The following is a 6,101-nucleotide window of genomic DNA, read 5'->3' as shown; positions in this document are numbered from 1 at the left end:
GCGCGCGTTGGGAGGCAGAGAAGAAAGAATACAGATGTAGACAGCAACCTGTACTCAGTCACAAAGCTAGATAAGTGAACAATCCAGTCTGGCTGGAGCATAATGTCAGATAAATCTGAAAGGATGGGTTTTGAATGCGAAGGGCCCAGAAATTCATGTTTATGTATGGAGATATGTAAAACTACATATATGTACAGCTGATCCTCATAATGTGTTGATTCTGTGTTTGTCAATTCACTTATGAGCATTTATTTGTAACTCTCAAATCACTAACAGCATCGTTGCAGTCTCTCACAGACATGTGCAGAGAGTGAAACTTTTGAGTCATCTGACATGCACATTCCCAGCTGAGGCTCAACAAGGTGACCGTCTGCCTTCTTGTTTCAGCTCTTATGCTGCAAACATGTGTCCTTTGTGCAGTCTTTGTAGTGGCACTGTTTTGTATTTTTTGTACTTTTTGTAGATGATTTCACTGTTTAAAATAGCAGTAAAGCTGAAGTGCTACTTACTGTTCCTAAGCACTAGAAGGCTGTGGTGTGCTTTATGGAGAAAATACATGTGGTAGATAATATTTGCTTAGGTGTGAGTTATAGCACTGTTGGCCACTAGGACAATGTTAATGAATCAACAATATATATTAAAAATATAATGTGTGTGTGCACAGTCTTTATCTTTTTTTAATTTTTATTTTTTGTATTTTTCTGAAGCTGGAAACGGGGAGAGACAGTCAGACAGACTCCTGCATGTGCCCGACCGGGATCCACCCGGCACGCCCACCAAGGGGCGACGCTCTGCCCACCAGGGGGCGATGCTCTGCCCCTTTGGGGTGTCGCTCTGTTGCAACCAGAGCCACTCTAGCGCCTGGGGCAGAGGCCAAGGAGCCATCCCCAACGCTCGGGCCATCTTTGCTCCAATGGAGCCTCGCTGCAGGAGGGGAAGAGAGAGACAGAGAGGAAGGAGAGGGGGAGGGGTGGAGAAGCAAATGGGCGCTTCTCCTGTGTGCCCTGGCCAGGAATCGAACCAGGGACTTCTGCACGCCAGGCCGACGCTCTACCACTGAGCCAACCGGCCAGGGCTGTGCACAGTCTTTAAACAAAAACATAAGATAAGGTTATGTGCTGACCAGTTGATGAAAATGTACTCAGAAGCTTGTAGGAACGTAATCCTGCATTTCCCCTGGGAACAATGGTTCAATATTAGCAATCTCAGTATTTGTAGAGACGTTATAGAACTACCATGATAATGAAAATTAAATGTACTAATGTACGTATACCTTCTCCCTGAGAGCCAGTTGTTAAACATTACCAACACACTGTTGACTAAGGCAGACCCTGCAGGAGCTCACCACACTGTGCAGTGTCAACTAACTATAGTGCTACAGCTGGGTAGTCCTGTCTTGAAGCAGAAGCTGAGTGACATATCTCCATGTTGGCCACAATTCCCAGAGCCTCAGAGTGGGTTTGGTCCTTGGAGTTAACCAAGAGTCAAGTGTGAATTTCACCTCTCCTACTTGCTAGTTGTGAGTCCTCAGGCAAGAGACACTGCACCTCATTATCTTTGGCAGGAGAATAGCCATTGCAGCTTTATGTGAGTCCTGATGAAATCACATATATAGAATGCTCAGCTCAGTGCCTGGCACATATATGGATGGCAGACGGTGAATTCTTGTTAATCCTCGCATACCCCACCCCAAACTCCAGGAAAGGGTGGGGAAGGAGACACTCCATGCTTTGCCTGCAGCTCATTCCTCTGATTACAGAGCTTCAGGCTACAGCGGTGCCTTGTTCAGTCATTCTAAATCAGCTTTTCAGACACTCTGTCTGAAAGGCCCAAGCTGGTCCTGCAGTGGACATGCCCTTCCAGAAGACCTGTTGCTTGAAAAAGTCTCCCAATTCACCATACAAGGAGTCTACTTTCCAGTCTAATTCTTGCTGACTTTCCTGTTATGACAGGAAAGCTAGGCACTGCTCTAGCTGATGTGTCTGTGTCTGTGGCTTCTGGTTTACTGGTGGGGCAGGGAGGGGGTGGCAAGGAGCAGGTGTATTTACTAAGTCCGTTCTTCTTCTTGTTTCATGGTTATTTACTCAGAGGTGCAGAAGCCTGGTCTGCCCCAGTTCCAAACTTGCTTCCTCTGACTCAGCTTTACCCTCAAGACACAGCTTCATCTCTGAGTCATCAGGCTGAACTTTCGAGGACAGCAGTCTGGCACTGTGGCTCCATCTTCCCAGGAACGGTGCTATGTCTCCATACCCCAGAGCCACCCCATGCCTAACTTGGCTCACAACACCCCAAAAGCAAGAAACAAAGTCTTAATGAGATCAGAAAATGCAGAGGGAAGGCTCCAGGACTAGGAGTCAGAACGGCTGGATTTCGGTTCTAGCTCTGATTAGCTTGTGTGACCTTGGGCTAGTAATTGGATCTCCTCAACTGGGTTTTCCTCTAACAGAAAATAGAACTAGTTATCCATGCTGGGTCCATCCCTCAGGAGTGTTAGGAGGCCCAAATGAAATAACATAAAGAAGCCTAACCAGATGGTGGCACAGTGGATAGAGTGTTGACCTGACCTGGGACTCTGAAGACCCAGGTTCAAAATCCTGCGGTTGCTGGTTTGACCACAGACTCATCTGGCTTGAGTGTGAGGTTGCCGGTGGCCGGCTTGAGTGTGGATCATAAAGTGTGAGATCACAGAGCATGGGGTGAAGGGGCAAGGCACGTATGAGAAAGCAATCAATGAACAACTAAAGTGCCACAACTGAGTTGATGCTTCTCATCCCTTTTCCTGTCTATCTCTCTCTAAGAAGAAAGAAGAAGATGAAGATGAAGAAGAAGAAGAAGGAAAATGATATAAAGAAACCCAAACTTCTCAAACTGGATGTATTCAAAAATTCATTTCATTTGGCTTGAACAATGTTGATTCAGATATCAAGTATTTAGCACTTTTTAAATGAGTTATCAACAAGTTGGGCCCTGGCTGGATAGCTCAGTTGGTTAGAGCATCGTCCAGAAGTGCAGAGGTTGCCAGTTCGATCCCCAGTCAGGACACATACAGGAACAGATTGATGTTCCTGTTTCTCTCTCCCGTCCACTCTCTAAAATCAATAAGTAAAAACTTTTTTAAAAATTGGGAGAATTCACTTAAATATCTGAATTTACAACTTCTTACAGGAAGATCTGACCATATTAACTCCCGGTCTTGAATCTCAAAATTGACTAGAACTGAGTGGCCGCATCCCCTTCACTTGGGCAGGAGCCTGAAACTGCCCATAAGCTCACCGCAGGCCCCATCATTCCCTATTATTCTCAATGTTGGGGCCAAATCTTTGTTACCATTTATTATTGTTCCGGGGCTATTGATTTGCTTCTAGAAGATCTACAGTGAAAGAGAAATCATTATAATAACCAAGTTTACATCAAAAGTCCCAGAAATATCCCTTGTCCCAAATTAGCTCCCCCTTCAGGGTCCCAATGTCAAAAATAAAACCCCTTTGATTAAGTTCTACTGCTTGCCAACGGGCCCTTTGAAAGGTACATGTATGGTGGTGAGTCAGAGTTGGGGTCTGGGATCCCACAGGATACGTTCTACCTCTCATGCCTGTTTGTCCTCATCTGTGAAATGAGTATATCAGCTCTCTCTCTTTTAAAAGTTTATTGGGCACAAAGTTAGGCACTTAGTGAGTTGATCACTCAAGGTTAGTGATTACAATGAATATCTTTTGAACTGATAAAAAATGATGTGGGAGGTGGGAGTGTGAAGGGCAAGATTTGGGATTCCTGATTGGGGTTAACGCCATGACTGGGAAAGAAAAAAAACAACAAATGGATAAAAGCATGACTTGGGAGAGAGAAAGGTTCCCTTTCATCCACCCCGGCCTCAGTCTTCCACCTCCTCATGAGACAAGCCCGCTGGCGACGTGCATCATCACCCCACTGCGCCCTGATTCCATTACCCCCGCTGGGTTCTACTCCTGGCTTGGGCAAATCATTGTCTATAAAGGGAGCCTACAAATACCCCATTAACTGTTGTGGCAAGGATGAAATGAGACTAATGTATGTGAAAGCACTTTTGTAAATTTGAATGGCGCTATGCACAGATTAGGAGTTTTCGGGTCTCTTTTCAAAAAGTTTTTCTTCCAAACACTGTCCAAGGGCTTCTTGAGTTTATCTAAGTTAGGACCCTCCCCTCGGTTTCGCGGTGCTGCCCTTCCTACACACCAAAGCCCCACGCCGCATCAGTCTTTTTTCTTCTCTCTCCTGGCGAAGGCGGGGACTAGAGTGGCGGTGGTAGCCGGTGACGCCCCGCGAAGCTTAGGCGGGCTGCGCCTGGCCAGTCCCGCAGCGGCCGCGGTGGGTGTGACCCACAGGGTGTGCGCTCCAGGCCCAGGCCGAGCCCGCCGGCGAGAGGGCGCCCGAGGGTGTGCGTGCTCCGGACGCCGCGTGTGCGCCAGCCGGGGGGTGCGCGCCCGAGACGCGGACTGTGCATCCGGAGGCTGCGTGCGCCCTGAAGCCGGGCGGTGCGCCGGCCCCTCCATCCGGACTCCCGCAACTCACCAAGGTAAGGCGCCCGGCGACCCCTGCCCGCTCAGCGAGTTGGCGGGGCGTGCTAGCCCTGCGCGACCTGGGTCCTGGTCCCAGACAGGCTCCCGTCTCTGCGACCTGCCTCGCCCCCTCCTCGCGCCGCGTCCCTGTCCCCCCTAAAGGCAGAGGCTGCGACAGCCTGGGCCGACCCGGAGCCCCCGCTTGGGATCCGAGACAGACCGGGAAGGGGGACTGCCCGAAGGCGGGCGCCGCTCCCCTTCCGCCCCGACTGGCTCCCGGCGCCCCGAGGCTGGGTAGGGAGCCCAGTGAGGAGGGGGAAGGCCGCGTTGTCCTTGCGGCTCCGGCGGTGCAGCCCCCGCCCAGCGCTTCCGAGTGGACCGCTGCGTTTCGGGATGCAGCTGGCGGGACTGGGGCGCCCTGCTGCTGGTCCCAGGGCTACCTGAAACCGAGCTCTTACTCTCCCTTTCGCAAAAGCCGGCCCCCAATTCCTACCCAGATAGCCCTCGGCCCTTGGCTGAACTTTTCAGCGTTCCCCCTGGGCTACGATCTTGGGTGGAGGCAGTCGGGCCCCTCCCGTGCGCTGGCGGCCAAGGGCGTTTCGTGCGATCCTGTGCACATCCTTGTTGAGATTTTCTCCCTCTCATCTCTCTTTTAAGGTCAAACCTTTGACCCCAAGTACGGTACTTTGGCCCTGCAGAGAGACCAGATACTTAACCCAGGAATTGGAAAGTGGAGCCCCATGGCCCCTACACCAGTTCCGGGGTCTGCGGTTGCCTTAGGGCTTCTGCTAGGTCCGCAGGTTTTGGTTCCTGAGATCCCTAGAGTGCTGGAATGGAGGGAGAGGGAGAGACGTTTTCCAAGAGAGGGAGAAGGAGAAGGATGACTCCCTGAAGCCTGGACAAAGTTCTATTAGCCAACTGGGGTCAGGGGATGGTCAGTTACTGCCAGTGACCAGGTTGACGCCTCTGGAGGAAGCATATTGAATTAAATACTATTCCCAAGGACCTGCCTGGGTGAGTAAACCAAATGCAGGTTCCTTGGAGCCTTTCAAGACACAGGAGAACACAGAGTTACTCTCAGAATGGAAGCGGAATCCACTCTGATGGCGCTTTGTCAAGTGTGGCCCTCCTACCCTGTCCAAAACTCCTCACTGGGCCATAATGTGAGTTACCGGGAATGGTAAAGGGCCCTGAGAATGGGGCATGGCTCTGGGTACACACAACATTTTCCATTCAGTCAACAAATGCTTGCTCTGAGCTAAGCATGGGCAGGGTGCTGGAAAGAGCAATGAACGAAACTGGCAGTGTTTGGCCTCGTGGAGCTTGCAGTCCAGTGGCCGAGACCAACATGAATCAAATCCCTCAAGTAAATATGGAATTATGAAGCACTTAATTCTTTAAAAGGAAAGGATAAGGTGCCATGAGAATCTGATAGGCACAGTAGTTGCTTGGAAAGCTAATTGGAGTGAACCCGTTGAAGAATGTGGAAAGGGCCTTCAAGGCAGAAGGAACAGCATGTGAGAGAGCCTTGAGCTGGGGAGCAGAGTGGATCAGGGGGACTGAAGA

The 6,101-nt window shown here is 50.2% G+C and overlaps 1 protein-coding gene across 2 annotated transcripts in view; it reads left to right on the top strand.

The window, feature by feature from the left end:
• The first annotated feature begins 4,413 nt into the window (after nt 1–4,413).
• The window catches only part of KANK4 (KN motif and ankyrin repeat domains 4), an 86,268-nt gene continuing 84,580 nt past the window's right edge, over nt 4,414–6,101 (top strand). For both annotated transcript variants that reach the window (XM_066376449.1, XM_066376445.1), the window contains exon 1: nt 4,414–4,552. The gene's annotated coding sequence lies outside the window, so the exon portion shown is untranslated. The remainder of the gene's footprint in view (nt 4,553–6,101) is intronic.

This window comes from Saccopteryx leptura, chromosome 3 (genome assembly GCF_036850995.1).
Source record: "Saccopteryx leptura isolate mSacLep1 chromosome 3, mSacLep1_pri_phased_curated, whole genome shotgun sequence".
In the NCBI taxonomy this organism is placed as follows: Eukaryota; Metazoa; Chordata; class Mammalia; order Chiroptera; family Emballonuridae; genus Saccopteryx; species Saccopteryx leptura.
Note: the sequence above shows the minus strand (reverse complement) of the source record. Positions and strands in the feature narration are given on the sequence as shown.